The following is a 14,591-nucleotide window of genomic DNA, read 5'->3' as shown; positions in this document are numbered from 1 at the left end:
GGCCTGCTCGCAGACCGTGACAGAGATGAATTCGTTTCATTTCACGCGAAGTACCCCCTCCCCTCCACTCCCTCCTCTCTCCCTTGATGATTTACCGTTGTGCACTGTGGTAACCCATGATTTATTGCGAGAGAGTGGGAGAGTTAAAGTTTGCAGGGGGTAGAATAGAAAGGGGTTAAACACTGGGTGCTACAAGGCCCTCCCAATCCCTTTACACAACATAACCCTTCCTCCTTAACAGCGCCACCCAACACAAATGTCTCCCCTATGTCCAAAAAAAAAAATCTACCCTATTTTAGCTACAGAGTCCTCTAGACACTCCCCCACTTTACATAAAAAAATAAGCGGGAAATTTTGATTGTATAGGTTTGTACAAAAGATTCGTCCTCTCAATAAACCAATCACTTCATTGAACTTTTAGAATTATTAACATAATCCTAAATACCTTCCATTCATGTCATACAGATTTTCTATGAGAGATACAGTACATCTTATTTTCATCCACGCCCTTGTTGCAAAATAGTGGAGCTTTCCGTTCCGTTTCATTTGGTATGAATTACAGGACATTTGAAGGGTTCAGAGCCATAGTGGGCCAAGCGCCATTTATTAAAAACGGAGAAAGCAAGGGTTAAAGTGAAGTGAATATCATAGTTTAATGAAGATTGAAATACAATTTAGTTTTAATTTGTATATTTTATATTACGTACTATATGTTTCCATTGAATTATTGGTAGTAACTTCATTTTAACCTTTGTTTTCTACGTTTTCAGTAAATGGCGCTTGGCCCACTATGTTTCTGAACCCTTCATTTATTCTGTGTACCCTTTGAAATTATTATTTAATGTAGGCATGTTAACATTTCGTCTGCTGAAATTTTCGCCAGTATTATTAGTATTTCTGTTTTGTCACTTTCAATGAAATATAGGCCTAATACACTGAAAGCAATAAAAATGTCAGAAATTTTAATTTTCGGCTTTGACAAATGTAACTCAACAAGATATTACAATTTAATATGCGAATGTATGAAAACCCAGAAGACTGAAAGTAACACAAAATGTTTATTCGTATCTGTAGAAGCAACAATAACGAATTTAGCACGCTAGACCCCGGACTATATTTTTCCTCCGTGTGTAATATGTTATGTATTTCTTTTATTTCAGGTATGTCAGCAGGGATTTAAACAGCCCTGCTTCGACCGTGAACGTGTTTACCTTTATCATATTTCTTCAGAAGTTCCTGGAAAATGTAAGTCACGCTAACTATTCAATCAAAACTTAAATTATTATATTACTTACTAAGCACAACTCTTGTAGGTATAACTTATCGAATACTTCACAAACCTTGGACCTCCTATAGAGTAGAATGGATATCACCTGAGGTTCTATGTATGTTTCAGCTCTCGCGTACGGTTATTAGTCCAAACAGTTTACACATTCTTTACGCTAGTAACATATTTTATCGAAGTTCTTAACACGATTCTAGATACACAAACACGCCTGACGAATTTGTAACATGCTTTTCTTCTACAGGTTCTACCAGATGTTTAAAGACACCTCTTCGAAAGAGATGTTTCACTTCTGACCTTATAACTTACTTGTGTGAAATTCACTGATGTTTATAAAGGGACTAAATGCCTGTAAAAAATGAAGTTTTTTTTTACTGCAAATCCAATCTCTCTATCTTTCAAACTGTGGGTTATATAACAATTTTTCTGTTATGAAAACTTATTGAAAAATTACATTTTTGTACGAAAAAAATTAATTACTCCAGAAAGGATGTAGACCTATTTAGATCAATGAATTTTGAGATATAGTTATAGGGGAACAGTTTAGAAACCTCCATTGGTCTGCGCAAGCTTCAATCTTAAAGATTGACACAATATACTATTCACCTCCTTCTTCCTAATTGTCAGCCAATAATAGCGCGTACTTTAATAGTGATGCATCAGATGACTTGTCAATCAGTAGCGACAATGGTTCAGATTAATGAAGGGAAAACTCCTCCGCCTGCAGCACAGAATTAAGGTTTAATAACCTCTTACAACGGAGTTTTGCCAGTTGTTAATCTATATATATTATCACAAGTCATTCTTTCACTTAACGTCCACAATCCTGACTCTTTTTCAAGGAAGAAATCTAACCTTTCCACACTTGTAGCGAACTCAACAACTGTTTACTAAAATGGAGGGAATAAGCTGATTGACCAATGTTATGAATTAAGTGGCATTGGCGATTCCAGGTCAATTTGTTGCGAATTTCAAACTCAAGAGAATTAAAAAAATGGCAGTTTCTCCTAAAGAAAATGAAGAAAAGAACCTGGATTTTAATGCATAAACGAGGTGTCACAATTTGTTTAAACAAAAAGTAATATTTGCACAAGAAGCCTTTCAGATATTTCTAATTCCATCTCAGAATTCATTGATCTAAGTACACTCATTCTGCAGTAATTAATTTTTTTCCTACAAAATATATACTTTTTCAATAAGTTTTCATAGAAAAATTGTTACATAATCCACAGTTTGAAAGATAGAGAGATTGGATTTGTAGTAAAAAAAAAATAATTTTTTTCACAGGCATTAGGTCCCTATATAAATATCAGGGGGATTCATATAAGCTTAAGGACAGAAGTGAAACGTCACTTTTGAAGGGATATCCTTAAACTTTTGGTAGAAACTGTATGTGAGAACTAAAAAATGGAATGTACAGTATAGGCCAGTTGTACTGATGTGTACATATAGGATGTATAATGGGATATAGCCTATTATTGTGGTATGATGAAAATTTTTCGTGTATAAGGTCATTAACTCGGTTTTCATAATCAGGGTCTTTTTAAAGTTTGTCATTTAATCAGTAAGAATTATCATTTTTCAAATTGTATGGTATAAAAATTATTCAGGCAGCATTGCCTTCCATTCGATCTGCGTGCTTATTCCACTCCATCCACCGCTGTTTGGTCAGTTTTATATCTTGCTTCTTGCATATCGCTATCATAACATTTGTTTCCTCCATAATTTTTCCGTGTTTCACCTATGACTCGAAATATCTGAAACGTTCTGTCGAATTCGTTTCCATATAACTTATTTGTATGAGGTGGACTTTCTGCAGAATAGGGTCATTTATTGAATCATAGTTTTATAGATTAGTCCACTTTTATCACTACAATAAACAAACATACTGTTAATATTATGTGAAACACTTCGGTGATGTTAGACATCATGAAATGGTTTCGAGTGAAAATCCGGCTATGTGTAGGCTGCAATAAAAATTCTGAATGTCATTTTTCGCTTACTACATTATCGAAATAAAACATTGTTTATAATTCAAACATCTTGGAGGAACAGTAACAAACATAATTCCAAGATGTAAGATAATATCTTACTTCATTTCTAAACTATGCAATTTTAAAGTTACATGTAATTAATACAAATATAAATAATGACACTCGGGAGGAAGTTAAACACAGAAGAAATATATGCGAGGTCTCCCACGTCGGTTCAGAAAAACCAAGGCTTTAGGTACCACGTCCAAAGTACAAGAGTCGGATATGCACAGTAGGCCTACATATTAGGAGTGAAATACTTTACTAACACGAGCTTTTCAAATCTGTATTCAGATTTTAGCTAGATTTTATGATTTAAGAGTTTTGGTACAATCTGTTAGTACAACTTTTTTGTATTGAAAAAGGCTGCTGCGTAATCCGCTGTGACGTAATCTACAGATAACACTGGTCAACAGCCATTTTGCACCAGACATAAAACTAACAAATTATTACTAATTTCGACCTTCTGAATTCAAAAATAACAATCAAAATGTTCCATCAGTTCGGGTTTTCGAGATGCACAATATAATTCATTTTAAGTTATATGCATTCTATTTTTAAAAAATCACTGCATTTCGTGTGTAACTACTTTGTTTTACAAATGTGACGACCCATTATGTGCAAACAATATTAGTATAAGTAGGCCACCATGTTAGAATCACTTGTAGAAACGGAAATTATTTTATTGCCCTTTTACGAGTCTATTGGGAGGGGGTAAAACAGGTTCGCAGTATGAATTCGCTTGAGTTTACCTGATTTTACCTAAGATGTCCACTTCTTTCACTGTGAGCTTTAATGAGATTACTGTAGTTTATATTTTGCAATAGACCACCTTGTCAAAACAACTTCTAGAAGCGGAAATTGTTTTATTGCCCTTTTCGGTTCCATTTGGAGGGGGAGAAACAGATTCGCTGTATGTATTGTATTGTATTTAATTTATTAACATTCCATGGTATTCATACATTGCTTACAGGCTAGAATCTGGAACAAGTCAAGAAATTTAATGCTATTATAAAGTCTTAATTTATAGTCACAGTCTAGGTGCAATATATACAGACGAGATTTGCAATATACTCTACTAGTACAACACAAAGTTTTAATATCAATTTCATGAAGTGTTATTGAATGTCATGAATTCACCTACAGAATAGAAGGCGTGAGAAATTAGGTACTTCTTTAATTTGGCCCTAAATAATTTTATGTTTTGAGTTTCATTTTTTATATCGATAGGGAGGCTATTAAAAATTTTTACTGCCATATGAAATCGCTTCAGTGTACCAGGAGATTTCCGTGTGTTAGTATTCTGTGTAAGATGAATATTTCTTTAAAGTGTGCTTTAATGATAATATTCAAATTACGAATGGTTTATGTGTGCTGATTTAGGGTTGTAGCATTGCTTCCTGGAATGCAATTAGGCTACACAAAATTTTGCTGCTTTCTGTGCGAATGGGAAAGTCGCGCTCGAGATAAGCATTATAAAATAAAACGACAATCACTAGAGCAAGGGAAGAAAAATATTTTATACATCAACCCCTTGTACCTCAAAGTAAAGTAATTTTACTCCCTTCACACATTAAGTTAGTGTTAATAAAGAATTTTGTTAAAGGGATCAATCATGACACTGAAGCATTTAAACATATCCAGGGAAAATTTCCTGCTATTAGTGACTCGAAAATAAAAGAGGGAGTTTTCAATGGACCACAAATTAGAGAAATAATGAAGGACAATCACTTCGAATCTTTGTTGGAAGGAAAAGAGAAAGCCGCCTGGATTGTATTCAAGGAAGTTGTATTAAATTTTCCGAGTAACCATAGAAGTGAGAACTATGAAGAACTAGTGCAAAATTTACTGTTGGCGTATGAAACTATGGGTTGTAGCATGTGCCTGAAAATTCACTTCCTTCACTTTCATCCTGACTTTTTCCCCGAGAATTGTGACGATTTCAGTGATGAACATGGTGAGCGCTTTCATCAAGAAATTTCAACTATGGGAAAAAGATATCAAAGGCAGTGGAGTACCAGTTTGCTAGCAGACTATTGTTGGAGTTTAGCTTGTGATTTTCATGATGCCCAGTATGAAAGAAAATGCAGAAAAAGAAAGCTGTAATCTTCTGAACAGTGAATATTTAACCTTATTGTCATTATATAAAGCAGTATTTTGAATAGGTAGATATAAATTTAAAAATTTTTCAAAAACCGTAACCAACAACTGTCTTTATTGTCATATTCGTATTCAGGAGGTTCAAATTATATAGAAATTATATAGATAACATGCCCAGCGCAAAAAAAAGTTAAAATTTGTTACCATGTCGGTCGAATCAAGCGTGCCGAAGTACATGCACGAATATATTGAAATATTTAATAAAAATTGAAACATGCGTATACAAATGAAATAAACATTATTCAACGGTAACCTAGGAACCGTGATTTCTCTGTTTAATTTTATTTCACCTGTTACTTAATATGATTATTTTCCCATTCATGCCACAATGTAACTGAAATGTACGTTTTGTCATGAATTCTGTCATGTTTTCTGTATGGCAGAACTTGTCCTCGATAATGTAATGTATGATGAATTGATATTGTGCTAATATTCCAATTCAAATTTTAGAGATCACGCTGCAATTAATTACATTTCACGGCTCGTTGAAACAATGTAAATTACATTCAAATTTAATATAAAATATGTAATGATGATGACATTTCAAAGCCAATGGCATGAAAAATAAATACTTAATAGCTTCAGGCTTCTCTTATGAATGAGTCTGTAGACTGGAAAGTGGAGGGAGGAGCGAATCTTGAGACAATTTTATGGAAAGTTGCTCGTTGATGATGCATATAATTATACAGAGTCAGGGGGGTAGTTCTAGCTGTTTTTCTTCCCTCTCTCTGTCTTTGTATGTGTGTATGTGTTGTTATAACACCACACAGTCCCTTGCATTCATCAGCTACTAACACAAGTATGTAGAAACGTACACAAGGGCCTCCTATTCATGTAATAAAGGAGGTTAAAATTTACGTTCTAGCACCAACACGTCTAGATTCCTTTCCCTCTCTCGCTACATAGACAAATAAACACAACACACAAGCTTCTTGTTATGTACGTCCACACCTCACTACTCTGAATTTTGTACATAATTTGTTATGGATGTTATTAAGAATAACACTGATACTTAAGTCAGATAAATATTAAGCTTGATTAACTTTATTGACAGTTATTTATGAGATGACAAGAGAGCGAGAGAGAGAGAGAACATATTTTTATTTGAATTTTAAAGGACATATATTAAATATTTTATTACAAAAATTTTACAGAAATATCTCCTTCCCTTCTTCTGTCTTACAATATTACGCATTTTGTTTGTTCCTTTTTAATATTCTGTCTCTATGTCACCTCTTCACCTTCTCTTTGACCGATAATATATTTTTCCACTTTCAAACTTATCCCTTGCTAACATAATCATTATGGAATGTCGAAGGATTCATAATCTACAATCAACAATCTACAACTCCGTCCGAAAATATTTACACACCATGAGGAGTTAGGTACAGCTTACAGCAGTAAAATTTTTGGAAATATTCAGCATTTTTTTCCTTCATTACTGTATCTTGTGCAATAATGAAAATTGGTATGTGTAAAATACTGTCCTTCTGCTATATGAAAAAAATACTTTGTAACCGAATAAGGATTCTCTTACATTCCAAGACAGATAACAACCCCCCTTTTTTTTTCACCATTTGTAAGTTAGCAGTGAGCGACACAATAGCCACAATAGGTGCTGATCATCTACTATGAAGCAAACTATGGAAATGAGATTGGGAATGAAAAACACTAACTTAAAGACAGAATGTCATCATTTTGTGTATGCATATGTACCCTTGTAAAATGTGAAATGCATGGGTTTCTTTTAATCCTAGAATTTTGCATTAAATAAATGTTGAATCTTATATTAGTGACATTCTTTAACAAAAAAAGCCTATTTTTTATTTTATAGAGCCTAAATAAAGGAGTTTAAGAGCCTATTTTAGGTGACTAAAATTCCACCTTTTAGGGCCTAAAATTCCGCTCTCCAGTTGTAACATAATATATTTTAAAGAAATAAGAAATAAAATAAATCGTATAATGCAACAAAGTGTAACTGGTACGTTATAACAAAATATAATTTAGAGGAATATGATATAAAATAAATCGTATATATTTACATTTTTTCATCAACAGTTATTTATCTATTCAAATTCCAAATCACTCGTTAAATAAATAGGTAGTCAGTGATTTTCTTTCCCTTGGTAGTGAAACCTACTACTACTACTGCTACTGCTACTGCTACTGCTACTGCTACTACAATGGCATAACAGCCCGGGCTCTAGCCTCCTCCTTTGTAGTGATACGTAATGTATTTTCCAGAAAAATTTCGCTTTTGCTGAAAATTTTTTACATTTTTTCCATAGGTCAGGACTGAATGAAGAAACAGACAAAGGACGTATTTTTCTTTGAAATGTTTATCCTAGCCGGTTGTAAAATATGGTCGTTTACTTATACCATCTATACAATTGATCCATCTTTGTTACAGAAATCCGTCACATAGACCTATTTATATATTATTTAACTTGCACCGAATATCGGAAAATAAGAGCATAGATCATAAGTACATGTATCATTGGGGTTAGCATTGTCCATTAGAGTATTTTGTTATATTCGACTTAACGATTTATAATAATTTCGAATCGTATGTTCATTCTTGGAGTTTAATGCTACGATTCCTTTGACCAATGCATGTTACCCTACATTCACATGGAATTTGACAAATCCTCGGAATTCTGAGTCCTACGTTATCTTTCACTGGTTTCAGTGAACTGGATATTTTCTTTGGCTGTTCTGAAATAGTTTCCATGTTGGCTTTGGCTAACATCCTACCCATAAGATGAATTACAGTCTCGACATATGAACTTTAAAGTCTTAGGCAATAAGTCTATGACAACCGAATTGAAGTTCGTAGACGTGTCCTGAAATACCCTCTCTAGGTCACAACAATGCCAAGGGGTAGCGATCAGAATGCTCAATGGCTGTTTTCGGGGGTGCGTTCGAATCCCGCTTGGATTAATTACCTGTAAGATGATTGTCAGCGTGAATAAAACCTGCAGACAATTAATTTATTTATTTTTTAGACCAATGTAAAGTACGGACGGTCTCTCGGATTGTATGTGGAAGAGTGCGGACTTTCTCGCTATCAGAAAAGAGCAGTCAAATGGTGTACTGCTCAAAATAATCAACAATCGAAAGTAAGCAGTTGAATTCCATTATTCCTGACGCACCGCTCAAAATATTAACAGTCGACAGTAGGCTGTTGAATTCCGTTGTTACTGACGTAGCCTACTTCTCAAACATTAACAATCGATAGTAGGCTGTTGAATTCCGTTGTTACTGACGTACTGCTCAAAACATTAACAATCGATAGTAGGCTATTGAATTCCGTTGTTACTGACGTACTGCTCAAAACTTTAACAGTCGACAGTAGGATGTTGAATTCCGTTGTTACTGACGTACTGCTCAAAATATTAACAGTCTACAGTAGGCTGTTGAATTTCGTTGTTACTGACGTACTGCTCAAAGCATTAACAATCGATAGTAGGCTGTTGAATTCCGTTGTTACTGACGTAGGCTACTGCTCAAAACTTTAACAGTCGACAATAGGCTGTTGAATTTCGTTATTACCGACGTACTGCTCAAAACATTAACAATCGATAGTAGGCTGTTGAATTCCGTTGTTACTGACGTACTGCTCAAAACATTAAAAATCGATAGTAGGCTGTTGAATTCCTTTGTTATTGACGTATCGGCCATTCAAGTGACGTTAGCCATTTTAATAACCCCAAAACATAATTATCTTCCTCAGGACTTTGCCTACCTGAAGACGAAGGTTGATTCAACCTTCTAAACGTTGACATTTTTAATATGACACTAGTAATGTAAATAGATCTTGCTACAGTTGTTTTATGGTAGGCTATACACCTTTATATACTGTACATTCGAATTTTAAGAGTGAACACTTCTTGCATTTGGACATTACAATATTATTCCACCCATTTTCTATCGTTGTGTTACAATTGAGAATCGTCAGCGTTGTAAAATCTTAAGTATTATATAAAAACAGAGGTTGGTAATAAGAAAATATGATACTAGATGACTAACTCTCTAAAATACTAAATACGAGATTTCCTTGCCAAGAGTCCCTATTCTTCCACACTGCAGTGTTTGTTAACTGCCAGAGTGCAGTAGGCTTATTTCTATTTCTAAGATTTATCTGTCTGTTTGTCGTATGTTTCTTTGAGAATATAAATGTGCTAATTCCTGTTACAACTGTTCATCATCCTAATAGGAAAATAAAGCTTTCATCCAACGGTTAAAAGTGTTTTATGGGTTCTTTATTGTTTATCACATGGAAATGTGAACTATAATTCATTACATTTATATGAGAATATATTAGTGAGGGTAGTTACGATTTTTAGATAGTTTATTATGAGTGTTGCTTGAATGGATGATCAAACTAAAAGTGAACTTGATACTCATGTCAAGATTTAGCAAGATTAGACTATTATAATGATGTGTATTAGGAAGAAGAGAATCCCAATGAGTAAAACCGTGTTAAGTGTTAATAGGAAATGTTAGTATAGTGATTTTAATTAGGATTGGAAGTTAGATATTTTGAAAGAGTAATAAGAACAATAGAATATACCATATGGAAAATAGTAGAATATTGAAATGACATGGAAAGTATGAAATGGAAAAGGCTAAAGTAGGACGAGTAAGATGGGATGTAGAAAGACAGTAATTGTATATAAAATTATGCTGGTAAGAATGGAATGCTTGTAGGAACGTAAGTAAAGTGTGACAATATGGGAAGTAAACTAATAGATTATAGATATTTAAGATCAATAAGGAGAAATTGACTATTTAGAGTTAATAGCTGGAGTAGAAGAGTTATTAGTTAAACAGAATGTCGGTATTGTATGCTAATTATAATTTAAAGGCTGGTTAAAAAAAATAAATCGGTATAATTATTTTGATCATTTCTGCCTCCTCCATATATTGTGGGTCCCTATCACCACGACATGGCGCGTCCTCAGGTTGCGGATAGAGGAGACGGCCTCCAGATATGGAGGGTAGTTGCAAATATATTGAATAAGTAGTCGTGGACAGCCGATAAGGAGTGGTCTTCCAGTTTGGCGGTTGGGCGAAGGGCTAACAACCCATCACCGCAAAAAAACAGCTTGTTACAAATCCATATAATAAGCCTCGGAATGGGACTGATTCTCTGGCACGACCACAGGAGGGAGGTGGGATATGATGATAGAGACTGGATTAATCTTGCACAGGATAGGGATCGATGACGGGCTTATGTGAGGGCGGCAATGAATCTGCAGGTTCCTTAAAAGCCATTTGTAAGTAAGTAGTCCCGCGCCGTGGCGTCGCGGCCCAAGGCATCCTGTCTAGGACTCGCGTTACGGAATGCGCGCTGGTTCGAGTCCTCATGGGGGAAGAAATTTTCTCATGAAATTTCGGCCAGTGTATGGGACCGGTGCCCACCCAGCATCGTGGTGCACTTGGGGAGCTACGATAGGTAGCGAAATCCGGTTGCGAATACCAGCTATAACGGCTAGGGGGATCATCGTGCCAACCACACGATACCTCCATTCTGGTTGGATGATCGTCCACCTCTGTTTCGGTATGTGGGCGTGAGGCCAGCAGCCGGCTGGTCGGTCTAGGCCCTTCACGAGCTGTAGCGCCACAGATTATTATTATAAGTAAGTTACTGCCTCCCATTTTCCAACTCTTAATGTTTGTATTTCGTAAAACTCAATCTTATCTATTAACTAACGATTAACAGAAACTTACGTATAGGGTTTAAGGATATTTAAGTTGACGAATCAGTCAATCTGTTGATTATAGAAGTTTTTTTTTTATTACATAGATTATCTTTACACTTTATTGTAGCGAGGAAAAGACTATGCAGCGACAACTGGAATTATCTCGAAAAATGTGTGCCGGGAACTGGTCCCTTTTCATATAGGACGTACATGCACACATTATAGACTACTGTAGTTCTATAGTTTAGCTATATGTGCATAGTTTTTGGAAGTGACTGTCCATCTAAGTCCACTCTGACTTAGTTGAATTAAAATACTACAGATCTAGCTCCCTTCTTCCAGTGCTTGTCAATGACGTGTTCTTGAATAATTTTTGCCATAAGATGAATTGAATTGAATCGAAAGAGAGGGAAATGGGAGGAGAAACTTTAAATCGTACACGAAAACGCGTCCTTTGGAAGGGAGATCGGGGCTGAGAAAACTGAATTTGTGAGCTCCAAGGCTGTTGGTCACTTGTCTCACTCCGGATTTCGCTGTTCCACTGAAGGAACTCTCTAAAATTTTGACGGGGAAAATCCGAAAATGGACGTAACCTAATAACTACCACATAAAGGGGGAATGGATGAGCTGACTGCAGGATCGGAAGAAGAAACGTCGGAAGATGTAAGTCTGCACATTGAAAGGTGCCTACTTTGTCCTTTCGCAGTGTGAGTGGAGTCGAATGAACTCGCTCGTGTAACAGGTGTGATGTTCGGAGATTATGCCAAGACCGCCGGTAGTTGTAAGTCTGCACATTGAAAGATATTGTCCTTTCGCAGTGCGAGTAGAGTCGAGTAACCTCGCTCATGTAACTGGGTAATGTATGAAAGCTGAGCCAGGGCATCTATGGTCGAAATTTTAATTTGGAAAAATACCTGAATCTGTATGGGCAAGGGGATGTATGTTCGTGACCCATTTCTTTTAGGGCTCATCCTATCATTTGTCTTGATGCTTTAGGAAAACCACGGCAAAACCTTAGGTAGGATGAGTTGTTTCAAATTAAGAGACTAGTCAATTGGCTCTTAGGTGGGATGACTATTTAATCATGAATCGGTGAGTTATCCCAATTTAGAAGACTAGCCAATTAACTTTTTGATAACTCTATTGAATTAGGATTCGATCGGCGAGAGGGTACTAGCCAATTGGCTTTTAGGTGAGGTGACTATTGGATTGACTCGATAAGTTCTCTCAATTGTGGAGACTAACTAATTGGCTCTTTGGTGACTATTGAATTAGAGAAGAAGAAGAAGAAGAAGAAGAAGAAGAAGAAGAAGAAGAAGAAGAAGAAGAAGACTCAACGTATAACACGTGATGGTGATGATGATGATGATGATGATGATTATTATTATTATTATTATTGGGGCTAGGATTTTGATGACCTATACATCATGAAAAAAGTTCTAAAAATAATGCATTTATGAACTAAAAATCTTAAAAAAATGCCCTTAGAAATGCCTTAAAAATTGATCTTACATAATTGGCTTAGTAGCAATATTAATATTTAGACTAGTAATTAAATTAAATTCTAGTACCAACATTCAAGTTTATTTAATTTTACATAATTTTTCTAAATAGTAAGCCTACACTTTAATTAATTATTTTACCTGATGTAGCTCCAAGTAGTCCACCACAAGGCCACTCTTATCCGGAACTAGCAGGTATAGAGGAGTCTATATTGAAGGAGTGGTTGGACTGGTGCATTACGTGGGGTGTACTACGTTAGAATACAATATTTGTGTAGAAAAACGATTAAAATAATACACAAAATAATGGGTATTAATTGAAAAAAATATGTAGAGAAAGTATCAAAGGAAATAAATAATATTTTACATTATTAATGGGGATTTGTGGCCAAAATTAAATAAAAATACCTCAAAAATGACCGAATAAAACAAAAAATGCTCTTATGAGTTGTAAGAGGTAAAAAAAAATGCCCTAACAAATATGTTTTAAAACACTCAGTTTATCACATAACATATAAATACTAGAGCAGCAATGTTTCTGGCTTACTAGAAAAAAGATAATAATAATAATAATAATAATAATAATAATAATAATAATAATAATAATAATAATTCTTTATTTATACTGACAGAGTTAAGGCCATAGGGCCTTCTCTTACACTCTACCAGGTCACAAAGTATACAACAGTTAAAATTTAACAAAAAGTTAAAGAACAGAATACTAATATATTACAAAAAAAATAATAATAGCATAATAAAATCGACACTAAACAACATGAAAATAATACCATAATAGAAAAAAAAAAAAAGTAAGATACATTGGAATATAGTGAAAGCAACTCATTTAGTACAAATAGTTAATATGGAAAAAGCATAAGGAAGAATATATCAAAATGGAATGTAATAAAATAATAATAAAAAAGAAAAGAAGTACGAAAATTAAATAAAATTCACTAAAAAAAGGCTATGATAATAAATTCATCGGCTGATAAAGAGAACAAAAAGGGGAAAGGAAGGAAAAAGAAATATATAGCCTATATTTTTACAAAACTATGGTAGAGAAAAGGGCTTATAACTGAAAGGAATCTAATTCAAAAAGTGCAATTTTAATTTATTTTTGAAACTAGACAATGTCCGACAGTCTCTGACTGTTGTGGTAGAGAGTTCCAGAGATGAGCTGCAGAGACGGTGAAAGATGAAGAGTAGATGCAATTTCATTAAAATCCTAGCCTTGATGATGATGATGATGATGATGATGATGATGATGATGATGATGATGATGATGATGATGATGATGATGATGATGATGATGATATAGGATTATATAAAAAGCGGGAGAACGGTGAAATGGATATAGCGAAGTAAACGAGGGGAAGCAAAACAAACCTGCAAAAAGAAGTAAACAGGAATGTATAGAAACAGAGAACAAAGAATGATATGATGTCGGCAATGCTAATTGTGATTATTTTATAGTGTTTTGCTTTGGCAGTAAGGCGTCTTGTTGGTGTGGAAGTTGTATGCGAGTCTGCATGAAGAAATTCTCGTAGCTAAGATGCTAACGTACTGTACCATCCAGCCAGCCAAGCAGGCAGTAACTCAGTACCCTGGATTAATGCTGTGCCATGCTTCAGACGACATTTTGCAATGTTTCATAGTGAAAGATGGCTAGACTTGAAATAACTTTGCTCAAAACTTTGCTCTTCTTCTTTCTCATTTTCCATCTTCTTTATCACATAACTTGTAATCCTTCCAATATTGAAAGTTAAAAAAAGAGAAATAAGGAATAAGGCAAATTTAGTGACGTACTCTCCCCTCCCATTTCTGTCTTTCCATATATTATCCATATGTTTCTTTTCTGTCTAGAAATATTTGTTATTTTCTTCTTCATAAACTACTACAGTACATT

Source organism: Periplaneta americana, chromosome 2 (genome assembly GCF_040183065.1).
Source record: "Periplaneta americana isolate PAMFEO1 chromosome 2, P.americana_PAMFEO1_priV1, whole genome shotgun sequence".
In the NCBI taxonomy this organism is placed as follows: Eukaryota; Metazoa; Arthropoda; class Insecta; order Blattodea; family Blattidae; genus Periplaneta; species Periplaneta americana.
Note: the sequence above shows the minus strand (reverse complement) of the source record.